At 44.9% G+C, this 24,761-nt stretch overlaps 1 pseudogene; it reads left to right on the forward strand.

Moving 5' to 3' along the window:
* The first annotated feature begins 16,204 nt into the window (after window positions 1-16,204).
* Window positions 16,205-20,576, forward strand: LOC112835254 (large ribosomal subunit protein uL5-like; annotated as a pseudogene).
* Window positions 20,577-24,761: the final 4,185 nt, after the last annotated feature.

Here is a 24,761-nt window from a genome sequence, read left to right on the forward strand (position 1 = left end):
ACCTCATACAAAAGAAAGCTAAAGAAAGTTTCAAGACGAAGAAAAATGATACCATCAGGAAACTTGGATTTTTGGAAATAAAGAACACAAAATTCTTTAAAACGTGTATGACTACTGAAAGCAAAAGCTGTAACATCATCTGGTGAAGTTTTCAGTATAGAAAGATGTGAATGGATATGGCGGCTATCCTGTAAGAAGCAGGCAATTCCATAGCTTACATTAAGTGTAAAATACGAACAGTGAAAAGTTAGCTATGTATATTGCAATCCTTAGCGTGGAGCTTCTCAACAGCGGTACCATTAACATTTTGGGTCTCAGAATTCTGTTGATGGAGCTGTCCTGTGCATTGTGGAGTGTTCAACAGCAAACCAGGCCACTACGCATTTGATGCCAGTAGCAGCATTCCCCCAGTCGTGACAATAAAAATGTGTCCAGATGTCACCAAATGTCACCTGGAGGACAAAAATCACTACCTACAAAAAAATAAAAATACTTGAAATATAATGGCATATAATGTTAAAAGATTAAAAGTAAAAAGATGGAAAAAGATATGATACAAACACTCGTTCAAAGGAAAAAAAGTAGCTACTATAAGACAAAGACATCAAAAAAATAAAATGAAAGAACTGCCCAGGATAAAGAACATTATATAATGATAAAAGATCAAATCACCCATAAGCTCTAACAATCATAAATGTGCATGCACCTACCACCAGTTTCAAAGTACACAAAGTATGAAATATGTAAGTAAAAGGAGAAAGAAACAAATCCATAATACTGCCGGAAGACTTCGTAACTCCTCTCTCAGTAATTAATGGAAGAAACAGTATCAGAAAGGACAGAAAGACATTGACAGCACTGTCAGCCAACCTACCCTGGCACTCAACCCTGTACGGCAGAATGTTCTCATCAAGTGCACAATGAGCACTCATCCCCACGGACCGCAACCTGGGCCATAACACAAACTAACAAATTCAAAAGAACTGAAATTAGATAAAGTATGTTCTCTTACCATAAAGGAATTTCTTTTTTTTTTATAAAGGTTTTATATATTTATTTCACAGAGAGAGACACAGCGAGAGAGGGAACACAAGCAGGGGGAGTGGGAGAGGGAGAAGCAGACTCCCCGCTGAGCAGGGAGCCCGATGTGGGGCTCGATGCCAGGACCCTGAGATCATGACCTGAGCCGAAGGCAGATGCTTAACGACTGAGCCACCCAGGCACCCCATAAAGGAATTTCTTTTAAAAATCAGTAACAGAAAGGGACGCTTGGATGGCTCAGGTGCTTAAGGGTCTGCCTCAGCTCAGGTCATGATCTTAGGGTCCTGGGATCAAGTCCTGCTTCTGGCTCCATGCTCAGTGGGGAGTCTGCTTCTCCCTCTTCCCTTCCCCCCACTCATGCTTGCACTCTCTCTCTCTCTGAAACAAATAAATAAATCTTAAAAAAAAAAAAAATCAGGGGCACCCAGGTGACTCAGCCAGTTAAGCGTCTGCCTACAGCTCAGGTCGTGATCCCAGGGTCCTGGGATCAAGCTCTCTGCTCAGCGGGGAGTCTGCTTCTCCCTCTGCCACTCTCTCCCTGCTCATGCTCTCTTTCTCTCACTCTCTCTCAAATAAAATCTTTAAAAATAAATCAGTAACAGAAAGATATTTGGAAAATCCACTAATACCTGGGGGGGGGGGATTTGGGAACAAATTTGGGAAGCACCATTTGGGAACAAAACTGTCACGATGCTGGAGAATCATCCAATTCTTCACAACTGCAAATGGAAACTTATGAACAGCAGAAATTCTACAGAGATCAGCACCTTAAGCTAGAACTCACACTCAGAACCAGTCACCACAGGACAACCTGATGTCTGCCTGCTGGTGCGATACAATAAGAAGCAGATCCAGCATTCCTGCCAACACATGTACACATTTACCGTATTTACTCAATCCCAGAGCAGTGGTTCTCAAAGTGCAGTCCCCAGAAATTCTTGGAGCCACCCCCAGAAACAAGAAACTTCTGGAAGTAGCCTACAGTTGGTATCAAGAGCCCTCGCACTCTGCTGCTTGAGAAGCACTGCTCTGGGGCTAATTTTCACGTGACGGGAAGTGCACAAAATAAGAGCACTACACCCAACTCTAGGAGATACTAATCCAGACACTACAAACCACCAGCCTGGACTCTTCAAAAATGCCACATGAAAAGAAAGAAAACCACCACAAAGATTTCTCCAAATTAAAAGAAATTAAGAAGATATAACCAAATGAGGGGCGCCTGGGTGGCTCAGTTGTTAAGCGTCTGCCTTGGGCTCAGGTCAGGACCCCAGGATTCTGGGATCGAGCCCCGCATCAGACTCCCTGCTCTGTGGGAAGTCTGCTTCTCCCTCACCCACTCCCCCTGCTTGTGTTCCCTCTCTCACGGTATCTCTCCCTCTCAAATAAATAAAATCTTTAAAAAAAAAAATGACAATGGTGAGTGCTACTCCAGATGATCAGGAATATCCAAGAACAGAATTATTTCCATTCTGCTCTAAGATGTTATTGAAATACATCTTCTACAGTACATAACAAGCTTTAAATGTATATGAAGTATACACACAGTGCAGAGTACATAAACGAGCTTTATATGTGCCAACTTAGCAGTCCTTCAGGGAACCTGTGGATGTGGGTGTTCACACACCTGCATGTGTGTGGGGGCGTGTGCATGTGCGGGTATATGCAGTGACGGTGCCAGGCAGTCCTTTGCTTGCTAGGATTCTGTGAAAAGGTCAGAAGGCAACATTCCAGAAGCCTCCACCTTCTTGAAACTTTATTTTTTTGAAACAGGTGCCTAGCTGTCAAGAATCCAAACACAAGTGGGGCGCCTGGGTGGCTCAGTTGGTTAAGCGACTGCCTTCAGCTCGGGTCATGGTCCTGGAGTCCCGGGATCGAGTCCCGCGTCGGGCTCCCTGCTCGGTGGAGAGCCTGCTTCTCCCTCTCCCTCTGCCTGCCCCTCTGCCTACTTGTGCTCTCTCTCTATCTCTGTCAAATAAATAAATAAAATCTTTAAAGAAAAAAAAAGCAAACACTGAATGACAGATGAGCAAAGACAATTCATAACAAAAGAAATACAGCTGTACTTAGAGAACTATGTGCAGCCACATTAGGAACTCTAACCCTTCCCACACACACCTGAGGGACTGCCCTGGGCGAGCGCTGTCCCGAGGAGGTCAAACACAAGAAGCGGGCTGCCTACTTGCAAAGGGAGACGGGCTGGGAAGACTCTAATACAGAAGGCGCGAGGGCCAGAAGGAAGCCGAGTCTCAAGAGGAGACACCTGCATGAAAGGAACCACCACAGAAGGTCTTGGGAGACCTGGAAGGGGCTGCAGAGCCTTGAGGGCTCAGGACTGGAGAGAAAGCGGGGCAGCTGGAGTGGGCAAGGCACGGGAGGGCCACCGGATGCGGCTGAAGGGGTGGGCAGGGGTGAGTCCCGTGGGCACGGCCTGCCAGGATAAGGAGTCTCACTTTAACTCTCAGTGGAAGGGAAGTCAGTGGAAGGTTTTAACACTAGGAGTAATTTTTATTTCCAAGAGAACTTCTAAAACACGCAAATTAAAACAACTGAAAAAAATTCTTCACCCTTAGCATTCTTAACAGTCTTGGCTAACGAAGCACTCTTAATGGCTAGCAAGAGTGTGAACAACTTTTATGGAGGACAGTTTGTGAAAATGCCCTGACAGCCCTTTTTTGTAATGTGAGTAACTTTAACCACAGGTTCTAATTATCCATGAAAACAAATATTTGAAAACATGAAAAATGTACACAAGATTGATCTACCAAGATGACCATTACTGTGCTGTGCTGCTTAGAAGTCTACCCAAAAAGCACGGAACACTTTAGTTTCAGTGATTAGACCTGGTCCCGGGTGTCGGACAGCCACACGCTGTCGCTGACAGCAGTAAGGCGGAGGGAGGGCCTTCCGAGAGTCACAGTGAGGAGCGGCAGCACCTGTCCCCGCCCCAACCAGCACCCAGGGTCCCCTCGCTCCAGGCACCATCCACACCACCACACCACATCCCCACAACAGGAGACTCGTCATTTCAGGGGCTCACACAAAAGCTCCTCTCAGCTGTGAGGTAGCGGGCCTAAAACAGAGTTAATAGGTTTCCTCAGAAAAATTCCTTTTTTCTCATTCTCTGCATAAGATCACTTCTTTTAAAACAGTCAACTAGAAAATGAATATTTATACAAAATGCAATTAAAATTCAAAATGCCACTTAAATATATTATAATATAGTATACAAAATGAGATTTTTAGTCTTTTTCATTAAGTTCTTTCAGCAATTGTGCTGCATTTTAGCAAAAGTCACAATCTTATCAAGTTTAATGCTAGAAAAGTAGTACAAAGAGTCTGAAAGATAATGAACATAAGCAACATCATGTTTAGTAACCTCCACTTCAGAGATGGAGCCTTTGAACTGGCAAGCAATTTATTCCATTTCCAAAGCAATTTTCCTATTGTATTGAAAATTTTACCTCAGTATTTAAAAACAATAAGATGATGAATAATGGATTTTTTCAGAGACAGGATAAGCAGAAAATCCTAAGTGTCTTTGTTGCCTAGTGTCATACACACTTAATTGGTTTGTCACTCAAGAAAAATCAACGTTTCCAGCAATTAAGTATAATTCTGGAAACATATTTTTAAAAAGAGTAAAAACAATGTGAACAAAGACGACAGAACAGATGATACCAAGCCCAAGAGTACTGCCACACTAAGAAACGGAGACAACTCTCTTAGCTGCTGCCAAAGGTTTAGAAAAATTGGGAACCTTCAACAAAAAACACTCAAGTACTAGAAGGTGCGTAATTTACATGTATCTAAGTAAAAGTAGGTCAATACAATAACTAGCTTAAACTCACATTAAGTATCTAACAGCCTTATTGTTTCCATTTTGATGAGGAGCATTGCTGAGAAGCCAACTGATAGTAAGGGGAGAAACCATTTAAAATATGCCTAATGCTTAAACCTTCTTTAAGAAAAATAAACACTGCTCTCTTTGCCTACGTGTTAATAGAGTAGAAAAACAAAGCAACAAAGTACTATAAAGAAATGTGTATGTTTCCTTCATCAAACACAGCTTCCCAGTTCAAGTGTGTCACTGATGAGTCACTAATAAGCAGCAAAACTGTATAGTGGGAAACTGGGACTCTTCCCTTCCTACAGTAGAAGAGGAGTTAAACAGCAGAATAGTTGTGTAAAAAAAAAAAAAAAGGAAAGGAACATTGCCTGAAAAGCACGCCTTGACCTCAGCAATAAAAACAAGCAAGACGCGCAAGGGCCAGTCAGTGCCCACGCCCAGAGATGACCGCCACGTGGACTATGGACACAGTAACCTCGGAGCCACCGACTCCTCTTCCACGGCGTTCTGTAAAAAACCTCAATACCAATTTCTTAACATAAGAAATTACACCAACACTATACATGAATCGAAACAAGCTTCTAAATTAGAGTAATGGGACAATATCTAATATTATGTAAACGCCAATCCAGAAATTAAAAACATAAGTGGGCCGATTAGCTCAGGACACATGACCCAGTTATACCCAAAACTGTGATGTTCACAATCACCAAATCTATCTTCATGCTAATACTGTCAGCTGTAGAAAATACAGTGAAACAGACCTGTTCTGGCAGGTTTAAAGAATTTCATGAACTCGAGTGAACTACAGATCCTTAAAAATATGTCTCTGATTCCAAGGAGTCCTGGGCCTGAGCACTTTGATAAACACTATCTTAAGAATCATTTGGTAGCGGCACCTGGGCGGCTCAGTCACTAGCGTCTGCCTTCGGCTCAGGTCGTGATCCCAGAGTCCTGGGATCGAGTCCCACACTGGACTCCCAGGGAGTCCGCTTCTCCCTCTGCCCCTCCCCCCGCTTGTGCTCTCTCTCTCTCACTCTCTGTCAAATAAATAAATAAATCTTAAAAAAAAAAAAAAGGAAGAATCATTTGGTACTTGAAAAAACCTTTTCAGCTGTGAAAACACAAAAAAGAAGTTTCATCTTTATAACTAGAGTAAAGGCATTTTTTTAGATCATAATTGTAAAATTTTTAAAGATTCAGAGAAAATTGTGTATAGACACTCAGAATGAGTGTCTATACAAAAAAACTGTGTTGCCTCTGTTAAGAAACACACTAATATTTTAGAGATAATCAGACAATAGCCATCTGTTCTCAGCATGACTCTCTTCTCAAACACTAAAGTTTAACCATTATAATATTGCAAATGACTCTAGGCAGAGCCAAAAGCCACACTGCAACATGAAGCAAAGAATAGGTACTAATAGACATGGATAAACACAATGATGTCCAGTGTCAGTCATTCTTTTTTCAAATGTGAAGATAATTTGAATGACACGGGTACCATTTAAAAGACAGAAATGAAAAATATCAAATTAACAAATACCTTACTTTTACCCACCTATACATACTACAAGAAGAAAATCAATGCCTCACATTAGTTCACAGAAAATGATCTTAACAAGTAATTGCACTCTTACTGAACTATTAAATACTATGCGTGGGACACAGCATTTCATTAACCTAGTAACTTCCAAAAAAAAAACCCCCCCCCAAAAAACCAAGAACATCCTCCTGTATTAACCATACTCAAATCATATCTAATTTGTCCCCTTGAAATTTTCATAAAGTACAAACCCAATGATGAAAAATTTTATACCAGTTGTAACAATTTATGATCACTACATGTTAAATATATTGTGTCCTAAACTAGCATGATTATAATGAAATAAAAGTAGTTTCACTCCAAGGAAAACCTGAAAACCTTTAAAATACATTACTACAATTCCTTATACATTATGAACACAAAATGACATTTTTATATGGTCAAAGAAAAAGCCTTTTAAAGCTCACAAAGCAAGAAAAGCCCATATCAAAGCTGTTTTTCTAACAACTAATTAGCTTTCAATTGCCAATGTGGAAGAAAAAGACCCCATAATATAAACTTTTGTTATTGGAAATATAAGACTGAATTTGCACTTTTTATTTTTTTATCTATTTTTTTTAGCTGTATTCTAATTTACAGCACACATTTCCCAAAACAGAAATACTAGAAAAGCCATAATTTGGATATAAAACTTTACTCACTTTACAGTTCTGAAATATGAAATTAGAGATTTGTTATATATTAAGTCAAAAGTACCCTAAACACAGTTAGCTTTGTTAAGTATATCTCACTGCAGTAAGAAAACCTCCAGAGATGAGGTGCGGGAGGTGCTGAGAGGCGGGGCGCCAGGTCTCTCTCAGAGGTGAAGAAAATCTTCCAACCCTGCCCGTGGTGATGGCTGCATTTACCTTGTGAATACATAAAACCCTGAATTTTACACTCCAAATGGGAGGCCTGGAGCCAAAACTTGTTAGCGAATGGAAAAACAAATAATAAGACTGACTTTCCAATACAAAGAGTAAAGACAAAAACAGAACAAAGGTAAATGACTCCTTCCTGCCAGTTCCAGAACAAGACTTGAGCAGACAGGGCGCCCTCCCCCTCTCCCCCATAAGCTATAACCCTGGAGACGACAGAGGGAAAGGTGAAGAGAAGGAGGCAGACCAGGAGGGACCCAGACCCCAGAGGTCGCACAACAGGGAGTTCCCAATGCGCTCCTTCAGCCTCCTTTATCCCAAATTGTGTACCAGAGAGTCAGCAGCCAGAAAAACCACGGACATAAACCAAAGAGAGCCCCAAGAACAGCCCAGGCCCTCCTGCCCATCCCTACCACTGGGTTCACAGGAACCCAGACGTAAAGGCCCCCAGGCCATACTGCAGGAGGCCAGAGGCTGCAATAAACAGGCATTCCTCCCCTCCCCAGACAAGGGGACATCAGCAGAGCCCCACGCGGCCCCGCAGACCCCATGTCTGCCAGCGGTGAAGGGGGCACCCTCTTCTCCCAGGTGTCAAAGGGAACCCAGCTTCCACCCCATCTGCCAGCAACAAGGCAGCACCACCTCATCCCACCTCCCTATCCCCCAGTCCCAGGGGGTGTCAGAGGAGGCCTGATAAAACAGAAGATTATTTGAATAAAGTCCAGAACCTCCCAGCATAATACCCAAAATGTCCAGGATACAATTTAAAAAAAAAAAAAGGACTCATTATACCAAAAGCCAGGAAAATCTCTACTCCTGAAGGAAAAATAATCAACAAATGCCAACACCAAAGGGATGCATATGGTGAAATTATCTGACAAGGATTCTAATATCCATCATAAAAATGTGTCTATGGGCAATTACAAACATACTTGAAGCAAATGAAAACAAACAAACAGCTATTTCAGCAAAGAAAGCTAATATGAAGAAGAACCAAATGGAAATTCTAAAACTAAAAAATACAATAATGGAGATTTGAAAACAATGCATAGGGTTCAGGGGCAGAAAAGAAGAGACAAAGGAAAAATCAATGAACTTGAAGAGTGAACAACAGAAACCAATCTGGACAGAAAATGGACTTAAAACAAATGAGGAGAAACTCAGGACGTTTGAGACACAAGAACGATCTCACAAGGTGTCTCCAGAGAGAGTGTTAGAAGAGATGAAAGAGGGTGGGGCTCAAAAAGTTTTAGACAAATAACGGCTGAAAACTCCTAACCTGACAAAAGATAAAACTTGCGATTCAATATGCTACGTGAACCCCAAACAGTATAAACCCAAAGAAATCTATGTCAAGACCCATAATAATCAAACTACTGAACTAAAGACAAGAAAAAAAGCTTGTAAGTAGTGAGAAATGACATCTTACCCACAGGAAAAGAAAACATTCCAATGACATCAGATTTCTCATCAGAAATCATGCAGGCCAGAAAGAAGTAGCATAACATTTTCCAAGTGCTTAAAATAGAAAAAGGACTGTCAACCCCAAATTGTGTATCTGGTGAAATTACCCTTCGGGAATGAAGGAGAAATAAGACCTTCTAAGACGAAAGAAAACTAAGAGAATTTGTTTTCAGCAGACCTACACTAAAAGAATAGCAAGGAATTCTTAGAACAGAAATAATAAGGAATTCAGGAACTTCAAGAAATACGAGAACAACAGAAAGAGTGAAAACATGGGTCAACAGAATAGGCATTTCTTCTCCTTTTGAGTTTTCTAGATTATGTTTGAGAGAGAGAAAAATTAACACTGATGTGTAACTCTAGTCATATGCAAGGGAAATATTTATGTACTTTTGCAAAATTAAAGTATTTATGTAATTGTACAAGATAATTACTTTATCAGTAAGGATGAGTAAAGAGATGTAAAGAGGTACTGATTCTTCACTTTACTAACACTGATAAAATATCAACACCAGAATACTGTGATGAATCACATATGTACAATGTCATATCTAGAACTACCACTGAATAACATCTATACAAAGAGATACGGTGGAAAAACACCATAGGTAAATCAAAATGGAATTCCAAAAATTGTTCAAGTAACCCACAGAAAAACAGGAAAAAGAAAACAAAGAAACAACGCAGCAATCAAAAAGGAAAATGGCAGATATAAGCCCTAACTTGTCAATCATTACACTGAACATAAATGTTCTAAATATATCAATCATAAGACAGAGATTGGCACAGTGGATAAAAAACATAAGCCAACCATATGCTGACTACAAGAAACTTACCTCAAATATAAGTAGGTTGAAAGTAAAAGGATGGAAAATTATATGCCAGGTAAACATTAGTCAAAATAAAGCATGAGTGGCTATATTAATGTCAGAAAAAGTAAAGCCCAGAGCAAAAATATTACTAGAGACAGATGGAAATTATAAAATAATAAAAGCATCAGTCCATCAAAACAGAGCAATCCCAAACATGTCTGCACCAAATGACAGACTGGCAAAACAGTAAAGTAAAAACTGATAAAACCAAAAGGAAAAATAGACAAATGCACAATTACAGTTAGAGACTTCAACGATCCACCCTCAACAACCAAGAAAACAACTAGAACATAAACTAGCAAAGATAACAAGATCTTATCAACATTTCAGAACATTTCACCCAACGACAGCACAATACACCTTCTTTTGGGCCCTGAAATTCTTACCAATACAGACTATATTCTTGGTCACAAGACAAACCACCAAAATTAAATGAAGTAACACGAAGCATGTTCTTTAACCACAAAGAAATCATGCTAGAAATTAGTAACAGAAAAATAACAGCAAATTTTCCATACACATTCCTAAGTAATCCATGAGACAAAGGGGAAGTCTCCAAGTAAAACAAAATGCCAAAATTTGTGGGACACCGATAAATCAGTGCTGAGAGGGAAATTTACAGCACAAAATCCTTATGTTAAAAAAAGAGGAAAAGTCTCCAATCAATAATCTAAACTCCCACCATAAGAAACAAGAATGAGAAGATAAAAAATAAACCCTAAAAAAGCAAACAAAAAGGTAAAGTAAAGCACAGAAATTAATAAAAGTGAAAACAGACAACTACAGAAAAAATAAGAAAAATAAAGGATGGCTCTTTGAAAAAACTCAAACCTCTAGTAAGACTAACCAACAAAAGAGTGAAGGCACAAACCACCAATATCTGAATGAAACAACATCAAAAAGATAGTAAGAGAATATATGACGAACAACACTACACACATAAATATGGCAACTTTCCTGAAAAGGACCGATTCCTCAAAGGGCACAATCACAACTCACCCCAAACAAAATAGCTCATTTGACTAGCCTAGTTAACTATTAAAGAAACTGAGTTTGTAAAGTGAAACACCCAAAAAAGAAATCTCTTAGGTCCAGACGGTTTCACTGGGAATTCTACCAACATTTAAAGAAGAGAGCAACTCTATTCGAAGTCTTCCAGAAAGCAGGAGAGAAGGGAACACTTTCCAAGTCATCTCAAGAGGCCAGGCATCAGGGGTAAAATCTGACAGTCACTGCCGTTCCATTCATGGAAAAGAGACATCTACAGTCAAGTGCAATCTGTGCTCTGAGGGGGAACAGGGGCCTGTAGCAGCCAGCAGGGGCATCTAACTCTATCCTGGCTGGGGTTGAGATAATGGAAGGCTTCAAAAGAAAAGTAATTTTCGATGCTGACAGAGTCAGAAATATAGCCACTGAAATATGGAGATTTTAAATGCCAGAAGAAACAGCTAGAAGAATCCAAAATAAGTGCCTTGGGGGTGAGAGGCTGGGGTAAGGAGGAAGCAATAAGCGGAGTACAGAGCCACAGTGTATTCTCATTAGCCTTTTACCATATGTTATTATGATAAAATACAACCAACCTTCACAAAATAATGTAAAAGCACAACTTCCAGTTTAAGATCCATCTCTCCCTGCTCCTCTTACCTAAGCCCAACTATAAGCTTGGAAATAAAGCAAGAGCCAAACAAAGGAGAGCTCTGGAAGGGGGCGAGAAGGCAGCAGTGAAGAGGAGGGTTAGGGGGGCTTGGGACCAAGGACTGAGAAACGACACAGCGGCAGGACGTCCTACACGCCCTCACCCAACAGCAGGAAGGAGACAGGCCTGGCATTCCCTGACTCCCAACCCAGCAAGGAAAGGCAGCCCAGAAAGATCATTCCTCCCCTGCAGGGAGCAAGAGTACACCACCACCAGCAAGAGAGATCAAAAAGTGCCGTGGGAAACGGCATCCTTCCCCATGGACCTAGGACTCCCCTGTCCCATCGAGGGACAGTGGTGCATCTGGGCGGCAGCAGTTAGAGGAACACTGCCACAAAAACAGGCTAGAAGCCTCAGAAAGCCCCCGTGTCCCCGTGGGCCGAGACGCCCCTCTCTCACCAGGAGGGAAACCAGGCAGCATCACCAAGCACAGCCCCACTTCAGAAGCAGCCAGTCCAGGAAACCACTTCTATTCAGGGCCTGAACTCCCCTCCTCTGCCACCAGAGACCAGAGCAGCAGGAAGCACCAGCAAGAGGGATTCCAAGGGCCACAGCGGTGCCGAGACTCCTCCCCTAACCAGACACACCAGAACAGCCAGCAGGCTCGTGCAGAGCGGGTACAATCACAACCACTGCCCGTCCAACAAGGCCTTTTCATCACATGGACTGACCATTCCTTCTCTTACCAAGAGACACTGGGCCTGGGGAGATCGCCTCTTCCTTTCAGCAGGATAAGCAGGGACAAGAAGGAGTCCCAGCACACCACATAAACCAAGCACACCAAAAACTGTAACACAAAATTAAACTGTCACTGGGATCACAACCCACAAATGTAGGCCAGGACCTACAAGGTAAACCTAAACAGGGCGATCACCTGCTAAAGTAAAAGATATAAGCAGAACCCACATTCTCCAGACATAACAGACAGAATGTCCAGGATAAAATAAAAAATCATCCATCACATCAAGAACCAGAAGATTCACAGTGTGAGTTAGAAAGGATGATCAACAGACACCAAAACTCAAATTAACTCAGATACTGGAATTATGTGACAATCATTTTAAGCAGCAAACATAAACATGCTTCAACAAGCAATAACAATTCTCTTGAAACAAACAGAAATTATAAAACTGACAAACACACTAGTTAAAATGAAACACTGCTGCATGGAATCAACAGAAGAGTGAAGATGACAAAGGACAGAATTAGGGAATTTGCGAACAAAAATCAATACAATTCACACAATCTTAACACAGAAAAAAGAAACGGGGTAGGGGGGGAACCTAAGGGAATTATGTAACACTAACAAAAGATCCAATATTTGTATCACCCCAGTACCAGCAGGAGAGAGAAGACAGTGGAAACCAGAGTCCTTGAAGAAACTCCCTAACTCTGGTGAAACAAAACCCAACAGATTAAAATCTCTTACTAAATACCAACCAAGATAAACCAAAAGAAATCCACACCAAGATACATCACAGTTAAACTTGTAAAAATGAGAAACAAATAAGACCTTGAAAGCAGTCAGAGAGAAATGACACGTTACCCGCAGGGAAACGCCAACTCGCGCAGCAGTGAACTTCTCATCAGGAATCATGAAGGCAAGGTGGGCAGTGACCAGTTTTCAAGGCTAACGAAAGAACTGTCAACCAGGAATTCTATACCCAATACATCCATCCTTCAGGAATGAAGGGGAAATAAAAACATTCTAAGGTGGAAGAAATTTCAAAAATTGGCTATAGGAAGCACTTCAAATAGAAAGGAATGGGGAAAAAAGAACCTGGAACACAAGGAAGGAGTAACAGAAAGAGCAGAAACATGGGTACGTCCATTAGACTATCCTTATAATCATGAGTTTTATAAATATTTGATGATTTAAACAAAAAGTGTAACACCATCTGATACTCAAGATAGGATATTTGAAGTGTAGGGGGAGAAGATGGGTAAAGGGACCAAAATGCAAGTACGGTTTACACACTCTACTCCACAGACTAAAATACGAATCCCCACGCCCCATGGTGATAAGTCACGTACGTGTACTGCAATACCCAGCAGAGCACACACCACAAAAACTACAAGAAGACCTACACTCAAAAACCCCGCAGAGATCTCCAAAAAAAGTTCAAATAACCTAAAGGAAGTCAAAAAGAGAAACAGAAGAGGAAAGAGAATCAGAAGAAACAAAATAAACAAATAATAAAATAGCACCTGCACTCTAACGTAGCAATAATTAACTTAAACGTAAAGGGTCTAAATACACCAATCCAGAGAATGACAGAGTGCATGACGGAAAACCAGGATCCAACAAAGAGACTCCAAATTCAACTTAGGCTGAAAGCAAACACCATGCAAACATCAATGCACAATAAAGCAGGAGGAGATTTCAGAGCAAAGAAAACTGCCAGAGACAAAGAACATCATTACGCAATAAAAGAAACACTCTACCAGAAGACGTAAGAATCCTAAATATGTACACACCAAATGACAGAGCCTCAAAACACCTGCAGCAAAAACTGAGATGCAAGCCGCGACGGAAACCTAGTGTGAAATAAAGAGCCTATGTCCAAATAATGATCTCCCAAAATCAAGCACCCAGAGGATTTCGGACACAATCACCGTTACAGGTACCGTCAAGGAGGAAAAGAGAAACGGTACTTCTGGCCAAACGCTGAACACAGGCGCCTCGGCAGGTTCTCCTGTAACCCTTCACCGTCCTGTACGAAAACAACAGTATTCCCCCCATTTCACATCCCAGGAAAGGGCGTGCAGGTTCAGGAGATCAAACAGCTAGTCAGTAAATGGGCCGCGACTGCATTCAGCTCTACGACATGACAACACATACTTTCTGACTCCATGTTACAGCTTCTCAAAGAGCCCAGAACAAAAGTTACTCTAAAACTCGAATCCTGAAGCAACTGGATACTGAAATTTTTTTTCCTCTTCTGTACTAAAAGCTAGCAGCTTCCGCGGCACCTGTCCAACTCCCGATTTCAGCTCAGGCCGTGATCTCAGGTGCTGGGATCGAGGCCCGCCTGGGGCTCCACGCTCAGTGGGGAGTCCGCTTGAGGGTCTCTCTCTCCGACCCTCCCCCGCACGCACGCGCACTCGCTCTCTCAAATAAATTTTTTAAAAAAAGTTAATTGCTTCTACAGTTCCTTAGGAATAAAATTTCGATTAACTGCAGAAGGCAGTATTTCCTCTTCTTATAAGTTCCTTTTTTATAAAATGTAGTATTCCTCTCTTCGGGCGAGAAATAAGTTAAGTGCGAGCTGACACCAACTAGGGGAGGAGGCTTCCATTTTCAAGGAAGGTCTCTCTGTTTTCAATGTAGGACTGAAGTTGGTCCCATTCAACCATCTAACCTTGTAAAGTTCCGTTTCTCGTCGCTAAAAGCAAACCTTCCGGCCAACGAACATGATTAAGTGCCCCTGCGCTTGGCACAGGACCTGAACCCTCTGCATCCGGGACAGGCCGTGCTTCTCCACTCAGGTGTGCGCTCCGTGTCTGCACGTCCACGGTCCCCGCCGGAGCCACGCCGAGGCTCGGACGGCAGCAGTGTCCGCGGGATGAGGGCCCCGCCCGCCCGCCCGGCTCCCGGGAGAGCGCCGCAGCCGCACGCCGGCCCCCACCTCCGCGGGCGTCGACGGCCCAGGCAGCGCAGGACTGGGGCGGAGCTGGGGGTGACCCCGCCCGGCCCCGACGCGGGGTCCCGGGGCCTCTCCCCAGGGTGGACGCCCCCCCAGAGTGCAGGCGCGCGGGAGTCGGAGCACTGTGCGCGGCCCGCGAGCTGGGACAGACCCGCCGCCGGGGGGAGGGGGCGGGGGGCCCGGACGGGGCGCGGGGGGAGGGCCGCCGCGGGGGGGAGGGAGGTCGGCGCCGTCGTTACCTGCTGGGCCGTTCGGCCCCCGGCCCGGGCCCGGCCGCGCTGGAGTAGGCCGCGCGTTTGCGGTTGGCCACGGCGGCCGCGCTGCGCACCGGGTACAGAGGGATCCGCTCCGCCATGTTCCGGCCGCCACCTTCCCGCCCCTCCTCGATTCGCTGCCTTTCCCCGCCCTCTCCGCTCAGCTCCAACCCGGCTGAGGCGCCGCCCGCGCGGCCGTGCCCGCCCCGCGAGCGCCGGAGCCCGAGCGCTTCACAGAGCGTCGGAGCCTGATGACGACAGCTGGCGGCGGCGTTAAGAGGCTCCGTCCCGCGTCCGGGCCCGATGACGTCACCGCCACGGCGCGCCCGGGCCGGATGACGTCACCGCGGCGCGCGGAGGCGGTGTGTCCCGGCGGCCCCGCCCCCGGGCTCTGGGCGCTGGGGGCTGGGCGCGTGCGCGTGCGCGTGGGCGCGCGCCGGAGGCCGGCCCGGGGCTGTGTCCCAGGTGCGCGTGTCCGGGGACGGCGGCGGCCGCGGGCCCCGGAGTCCTGCCTTTCCCGGTCGCCGGGGACTTCCCGGTCCCTTAACTCGCCGCCTTGTCGGGCTTCCCCTGCGCGCAGGTGTGTGCGGCGTTGTCCCGCACCGACGGAATACAGTTCCCGTCAGTGCCTCCAAAGAGTGGGCCAACAGCCGAGTCCAGAGAGCGCTCAACTTCGCGCTCGTGTTGTTAAAGTCTGTGACTGATTCACAGCTTGGACGTGTGGTCTGAACCCTTTCCATGCTTTAACATTGAGGTTTTCTTCTGATCAGAAATAAAGCCAGCTGTCCGCGATGTAATTGACCCAGGACCGACAGAGTTAGCTGTGCCTGCTCCCCTCAGTCATAATTTTTGACCGAAAAAACCTGACTTCCAATGCCTGCTGTTGGCCGGAAGCCTTACCGGTAAAGTAAACGGTGATGAACGCGTTTTGTATGTTGTATGTATAACATACTGTGTTCTTACGATAAAAAGCTAAAGAAAAGAAAATGTCATAGAGGAGCTCATGAGTTAGAGAAAATGCATTTACAGCACTGTCATGTATATTTATTGGGAAAAACCCCCATAGAAACCCATATTATTCATGGGCGCCTGGGTGGCTCAGTTGGTTAAGTGACTGCCTTAGGCTCAGGTCATGATCCCGGAGTCCCGGGATCGAGTCCCGCATCGAGTCCCGCATCAGGCTCCCTGCTCGCCAGGGGGTCGACCTCTCTCTCTGACCCTCCCCCCTCTCATGCTCTCTCTCATTCTCTCTCTCCCTCTCTCAAAAAAAAAAAAAAAGTTATTCAAGGGTCATGTGTCTTGGCAAATAGATTTTCTGTTCCAAGAGGGAAATGCTAACGGAGTAGTGGTGTTTTTGGAGACCTCCTTCTAACCCACCCCAGTAGGTGGTCATGTCCTTAATGCTCCTTGAGAGTCGGTTTGGAGGCACCTTTATCATGGGGTCACTTCTCAAGAGGATACTCACTCCAAAGAGTCCCAGTGGCCCCACTTGTTCCAAGGTGCAGCCACCTGCAGAACACCTGTCTCTCCTAGCATCCCACAGTCCGTCTTCTTGGAAGTTGCCCAAACTGCTTCCTGGCCCCCTTCAGACAACCAAGGACGGTCAGAAGTACCTGCAGACAAACTGAAGTCTCTTCTACTCCAAAATCCCACCTTAATAGGATGCTTCCCAGTCCAAGACTTTTCCCCTTCTACGTGATAAAACTTAATTTCCTTTCTAAAACCCTTGAAAGTGACATCAGAAGGGCTCCCTTGCTGCAAGTTCATGGGTAAACAGCCTTTATTAATTTTGTCTTGAGGTCGTTTTGTTTGTGATAGTTTGAGGTATTTATTTCAATGACTTTTATTTTTTATTTTGAAGATTTTAATTAGTCCTTTTTCCTATCCATCTATTCTTATTTCATTTCTGTCTTTTGTTTCTTACTTTCAATTATCTAAGGAGAAGAAAATGTTTTGACTGTTGATTTGTTAACTTTCTTAGCATTGGGTTTCTTCACATGTCCTGGAATTTAGGTTTGCGGGCAGCGGGCAGGAGATAGCGGCTCTTCCCCCTTCCCCTCCTGCTCCTCACCCATCCCTAGTCAGTGGCCTTGCCATCGCTTCCACCTTCAGCCCGGAACGGGGTCCCACGTGGCATGTCAAGGCTTTCAATAACAGGGAGAGCATGTCAGATGCAGGGTCTGCAGGCAGTGGTGTTCATTCTTGGTCTTCAGTTTGGGTCTATGTCTTTGTACTCCTAAGCCCCCACTGTGTTCAAAAGCCCTAGGCAGCTGTCAGCAACAGGGTTTTGTTGGTTGTTTGGTTTAGTTTCCTACACCACGTAGGACAGCCTCACCCAAGCCTGTGGGGTGAGCCCCTTGCCCACTCCGGTGGCCAACTTCCAGCCCCAGAAACCAGCCGACAGGAGCCACTCTCACCTCTGTTTCTGGTCCAATAACTTTGGTGTTTTCGAGCCCTGCTGTGTCTTTTTGTTTTCTGTTTCCATAATTTATAAATCCATTATGACTATGTGTTTGAAGCAATGTGTTCAACATAAACTTCTAAATTCTAGTCTCATCTTGACTATTTTCATGTATTACCTTCTCCATTTAAAAACTTATTTTTAAAAAAGTTAATATTCTTGAGTAGTTGCTCCAACTTTCTGGTTCCAGTTTGCTATTTCGCTGCTTTTTATGTGGCTTGAATACAGGCCACTTTGTGGACACCCCTCTCAAATGATGCCGTGACCTCCTATTTGCAAAATGAACTTGTGCTCATTCTTTTCCTTACTCCGACTCACTGCAGCAGCTGACATTCACCTCTTTCAACAGCTGACATTTGTTACACCAAGTGCTCGACCACACTCCACAGAGGACACTGTTAACACAACAGCTCAACCACACTGAAGACTTAACATTGTAACACCAGGTCCTTACATTTTTCCCTTCTGTGATAACTTTCAGACAAATCCTCTGGCTCTCCTCGATTAACTCACTCTCTCCTGGATAGTTCTCTTTCACAACCTACCCACTTTAAATAAGAACCCCTCAAGTCTTTTTTCTACATGCTGACCTCTCCTGGCTCCATTTCTGCATTGCTAATTTAGGTCAGTTTAGCCAAGATTCTTCATTCCCATTTTGTGCCCAGGTGAGGGATGGGTGTGGTGGGGATGCAGATATAACTAAGACATGGCGTCTGCCCTGCAGGAGGCTCTTCCTGGGCAGGGAGGCCAATCTGCAAACTGCTGGCTGCAACTTGGGCCACAGTGGAATGAATACATGCGTGCTGTAAGCCTAAAGTTCCGTTAGGGTCTTTGCAGGAGCTGGATGGCCTGCTGCAGCATTCACTTGAAGAGTTTAGTGGAGGAACTGTTTACAGATGTGTGGGTGGGAATAAAAAACCAAAGCAGTTGGAGGGACTTCCGGGGACAGGTAGATGGGAAACCATTATCACCTCCAGGCTCAAAGAGACCGGAAGAGGAAGAGTAGTACTGGAGCCAAGTGGAGCCCAGGAGCCAGATGCCCCCCCCCAACCCCTACCCAGAGATGCTGAGGCTATAAAGCCGGGGTCAGTGCACTGCTCACAGGTAAAATCTACCTGTCATCTGTTTGGTAAAGATAGTTTGTTTAGACATAACCGTGCTATTTTATCAACATATTCTCTATGGCCGCTTTCAAGCTATAATGGTGGAGTTGAGGAGGCCCTACAAAGCCTATGTGGCCCTTTACAGGGAAAGCTTGCAACCCCTGTTACAGAGGCCCAGGGCCTTGCTAATATCTGGGAACGGGAGGGGGGCATGCCCTGACAGCGCAGGTATGGACTGTTTCTATGGGGACAGCACTTCCCTTGAGCAGTCCCTGAAGGAATAATGAGAGAAGGCATAATAACACGTTAATGGAGGGGACTGGAGTGACAGAGAATATACTTGCATAATCTTTAGGAAGGCATGGAACGAGTTTTCAAAAAGAACAGATGGAGGAAAGAGCAAACCAATAAGATGGTAGAGTTACACCTGAATGTCACTGCATGTACATTAAATGTAAGCCGACTAAGTACACCAATAAAAAGTCAAATTGTCAGATTGGACTACAAACCAAATCCAGATATATGCCTGAGGTCTAAGAGGCCTCATATGGAGAAGCAGAAAGTGAAAGGATAGAAGACCATGTGATCACTGGCCATAATGACGCGTCGTGAGTGTCCCTCACCTCCGCAGACGAGGACCCCGAGGCACACCATGGGTACGCAGCTGACCTGGGTCACAGCCAGAACTCGAACCCAGGCTCCAAAGGCCATGTTGAGCCTCTGAACCAGAGTTGCCAGCTGAGTGAGAGTAAAGAGAATACTGACCGCCCGAGCTTGGACATAAGGTGAAAGGAGGCTGGCATGTCATTTCTTCTCACGGAAGGGGACAGGCCACCCGAAGACTGGGAAAATGGACTTCGTTCAACTGACTGCTATTTAGTAGAGGTCCCCAACTTAGTGAAATTAGACATTTGCGTGAAGGTTTTTGCTGGTAGAGGAGCAAATAATTTCGGTCCAGGAAGAAAATAGAACATCAAAGGATATAGTTTATTGTCCTTTAGGATATTAACCACTTTTGTGTCTAACTAAGTGACCTGATCCTAACAGCTATGAATTCTAGGTCCTGAAAGATGCTCCGAGGCTGTCTTAAGGTCCTACTCATTGTATCTTCCCTCATGATCTTCCTCTTGATTCATAAGTTTGTGAAATTTTGGCACACATACATTACATATCCACATGAGAGTTACTTGACCTCTTCAAAAATTATGCTTTGGCTCTTCCTGTTCTCCAGCACAGCACAGGATCAAGGTGACAAGGAGAAGCCCACGCAGGAACGTCACATCCACAAGCTCTGCTTCCACGTCCGTGTGGGGGACAATGGAGACAGACTGACCCGGCTGGAGGCCAGACCCCTGTGTTCTCCAGAGCTGGATAGGCTGTCAGATCCTTTGGCAGCAGGAGAAAGGAAAAGATTGTCTGTGGGGCCAGGGCAGAAGAAATCAGGAGAAAAGTCTAAAGGTGTGGGAGTATGAGTTAAGAAAAAATAACTTCTCCAATGCTAGAAACTTGGGCTTTGGGATCCAGGAGCACATCGATCTGGGATCAAATGTGACCCAAGCACTGGTAGGTGTGGCCTGGAGTTCTCCGTGGTGCTGGGTGGGCCAGTTTCTGCATCCCAGCAGAAGCGCAGCATGCGCCTAGGGGGCCAAACACAGACTCAGCAAAGAGAAGGCCATGTGCTGGTTCTAGCAGGTGTGTGATGGGATCATCCTCCTTGGCAGATAAATTCCCATTTCTATCCAAAAGGCCAATAAAAACTTTTCAGTGAAATGTTTAAAAAAAGTATACTTTAGCAAAAAGACAGATTTTCAAATGTCAAAGAAGAACTTCATTATATATATTTTTTAAGTGGATGACAGTGGGTACCATATCATGGAATTTAAATGTCATTCAATACATTTTAAAAAGTGATGTCCCAGGCATCAGGGTGGCTCAGTCCATTGAGTATCCAACTCTTAATTTTGGCTCAGGTCATGGTCTCAGGGTCATGGGATCAAGTCCCGTGTCAGGCTCCAAGCTCAGTGCAGAGCCTGCTTGAGATTCTCTCTCTCCCTCTGCTCTTCCCCTGCTCGCACTCTCCAAATAAATAAATAAATAAAGTCTTTTTTAAGAAGGTGATGTCACAGTTCCATTTTAAAATGTAAATATAACATGCTAAAAATGCATCACTTGTAGCTATTCACGGTTACAGTGAAAACGTTTAGCTGTCTATACAAGCCCAGTGAAGGGATCCATACTTTTCCAAAGTTCTTTTAGGGGGTCACTGAGCACAAAAGTTTGAAGACTGCTATTGTAATGCACAATAATTTTTACAAAAACTACCATAAAAGATGAATCTTGTGAAAAGCGGTCTTTAAATGCATTGTTAAAGACCCATTTTAACACTCATTATTTCCTACTGACGCTTTCTTTGCTTTGTTCTCTGGGGCTCTGCCACCCTCTCTACCCCGCATCTGAATTCACAACATCCCAACATGGACCAAAGTACGAGATTTCCAACACCACGTGTCACCTCTTGAAAGGCTAACTTACCCTCCTAACGTGTGAAGCCTGGATCCGTTTTAAAAGGAGAAAAATGCAACTATAGTACAATAGGGTTTTCATTCATTTTACCACACGATGCACTCACATTGATTACAGCAAGCTCTTAATTAAAAAATATATTTTGTGCAGAATTAATTCCAGTGTTTCATTTTCTGAAAGAAGAATTTAAGTCAACCGCAAAAATGTGTGTGCATGTGAGCATGTGTGCAAGTGTGTGAATGGGTGTGTGCACACGTGGCATTTATACAACTTCAGTTGTACCCTGGAAAGCCCAAGGCCTTGGAGCAGAACTTTCTCTTGTTTAGGGTCAGCTGAGGTGCATGGAGACCGATGTATCTAGGGAAGTCCTACTTTTCTTTAAACCACGCATTCAGTTACTATTGTAATGAACCATAGACATTTCAACTATTCCATCAAAATGGGAAAAATGTAATTACTAGCTTCTCACGGAGAGTTTCAAAGCATTGCCTAAAGAATAAATAAACTAGACTCCAAGTGGACTCTTCGGAGTCCCGTTTGGTTGGTTGGGGTTTGGGACCAGTACAGCTGTTCTGTATCAACAGCTGTGTGACAAACAAGGTCTGTCCACCTTTAATTTTACACCAGTAAACCTCTTCCCAAACACAATACCATAGTCTTGATGATGACAAAAATGGGAAATCTCTTAAGAGAGCTCTAGAAGAAATACACTCTTGTATTGAAAATCTCATTTTTGTCTCTACCATGTCAGGCACATGAAGCTAATCCCTTAAATTCTTTTATTATTATTGTTATTATTATTACTTATTCATTTGAGACTGAGAGAGAGAATGAGCAGGGGAGAGAGGCAGAGGGAGAGGGAGAAGCAGACTCCTCGCTGAGCCAAGAGCCCGATATGGGGCTCCATCCCAGGACCCTGAGATCATGACCCAAGCTGAAGGCAGATGCTTAACCATCTGAGCCACTCAGGCGCCCCGAATCCCTGAAATTCTTAATGAGAAGTTATTCATACTGAGTATGCTTATTGCAAACTGTGAAGCCCACCGTGTGGCCCATGTGTATAGGATATTTTCTTTTTTGAATTTATTTTTATTTTTTTTAAGATTTTTTTATTTATTTGACAGAGACACAGCGAGAGAGGGAACACAAGCAGGGGGAGTGGGAGAGGGAGAAGCAGGCCTCCCGCGGAGCAGGGAGCGCGATGCGGAGCTCGATCCCAGGACCCTGGGATCACGACCTGAGCCGAAGGCAGACGCTTAATGACTGAGCCACCCAGGCGCCCTGAATTTATTTTTAATTAAATGTTTTTATTATTGCAGTATAATAGACATACAATGTTACATTAGTTTCAGGTGTGCAACATAGTGATTCAACACCTCCATACGTTACTCATCTTTTACCGTGAAATGTTATTACAATATTACTATTGACGACACTCCTGTACTGTACTTTCCATCCCCATGACTTATTTGGCAACTAGAAGTTTGTACCTCTTGACGCCCCACCGCCATCACCCCTGCTGGCAGCCCGGCTTTGTTCTCCGTGTTCTGCTCCAGGCTCGACCTCGTCTGGCTGAGGAAACCCGTCCGGCCCCCCTGGCCCTTTTTACCCACTTTGTGTTGAGGGCCTTGCCACAGCTGGCCTGGCGGGAACATTACCCACTGGGTGACGAGAGCTATTTGGGGATGAGTGCCCCGTTCTGACAAACCCCCATCGGCATTCTCAGAGCTGGCTTTTTGCAGGGCATCTAGCCGTATTTTTCAAGACTCAGGCCTGGACACGTCCCCACCTGGCCGTGGCTGGGCTGGTCTGGGGCACCCTCCGGCTCCTCCGCGCCCCGGGGACAGCCCTGTGCTTCTCTGGCCTCTGTCATTTTGCCACCTGGCCTTGACCGCAGCCGCAAGGGGCTGGAGATTGTCAAGGGACCCCCGCTGCTGGGCTCAGTGTGGGCACAAGGGGGTCTCTCAACAAATGCTGTTGGAATGAATGGCCCTCCCACCTCGTTATGTGGTGTTGTGCCCAAGGTACTACAGCCTATCATTTTCCCCTCATTCTGTGATGCCTTCGCTGCTCTCCAGCCATTGTCATGCGGAAGCAGGTGCCTTCTCTCTGCCTCTCCGCGACACTCCAGTGTGTGAGGTGGTGTGCGCAGATCCTGAGGACACACCGAAGGCTGCGCTTCTCACCCTTGCTGGCCGAATCTCTGAGTCCCATGGGCCTCCGATTCCCTAAGATGTCACGAATCTTTGAAAGTGAATCTGTGACTTCAGTGAAGATTAGGGGCGCTCCATGAGATGCCCCCAATTCAGAATTAAAGGCGTCTCTCATCTGTAACTGCCTGCTCTCCACTCCAAAACCCCTGATTACGCAGGAGAACAGAGAGAGGCAGCAATTATCTATAATAACTTTATTAGGTATAATTTGCATCGACCCTCTGAAAGGATCGCATGTGCTTCTGAGAGCTGTGTGGAAAATGCAAGCACCCATCCTTGACCCTGCCCGTCCTGCCTGTGCACAGCAGTGTCCCTTTTTCCTGGGAAGGACAGGTACAATTTGTCACCACACCAATTATACGTACTTGCTGTTGACATTCTTTTATCTGATAAATTACTTGTACTTATTATGCTGAAGGCAGTTTCCATGAAATTCTCACGTTATGAAAGTCTGGGTTTCGGCTGACACGGCGAGCACCGGCTGTCTTTCGATCACGGATGCAGAGATGCGCGTCCTAACGGTACGTGTCCGTGGCTCTTCTCTGGGATGAAAGCTGACATTTTTGGCGCCCTGTGCTTGCAGCTCTGGGCCTCCACTTGGCCGCTGCTGCATGTGACAGTGTGGGTACCATGTTGCCCTAACACAGACGCCCTCGCCCCGCACTCGCCAGGGACAAAGCGAGGGCTCGAAGGGCAAGAAGCCACATCTAAGTGTCACTTCCAGCAACGTGTAGCACTTACCCACGAGAAGCTTTACTAACTGTGCTGTTGGCCATGCAAACCGGCCTCAGAAAGTTGCCCACTCTCCAGAACAGAGAACACAAAATTCCAGGAAAGACCCCCAAAATCACTCGCTACTCTTTTTCTTCTAAAAGGAGGGGAATAAAATTTAAAACATTTTTAAAGATTTATTTATTTATTTCAGAGAGGGAGAGAGTGACAGCTCGAGTGGGAGGGGCAGGGGAAGAGAGAATGTCCAGCAGACTCCCCACCGAGCATGGAGCCTGACACGGGGGTTGATCTCATGACCCCGAGATCCTGGCCTGAGCCGAAACCAAGAGTCTGATGCCTAACTGACTACACCACCCAGGCGCCCCTGAAACATTTTTAAAAACAAAGTCTTCTTCCCTCACAAGAATAATCTGTGCTCAGACAGAATGGTGAAGTGGTGAGG

Source organism: Callorhinus ursinus, unplaced genomic scaffold, assembly GCF_003265705.2.
Source record: "Callorhinus ursinus isolate GAN/ISIS: 27379988/994484 unplaced genomic scaffold, GSC_fseal_2.0 scaffold11, whole genome shotgun sequence".
Taxonomy (NCBI): Eukaryota; Metazoa; Chordata; class Mammalia; order Carnivora; family Otariidae; genus Callorhinus; species Callorhinus ursinus.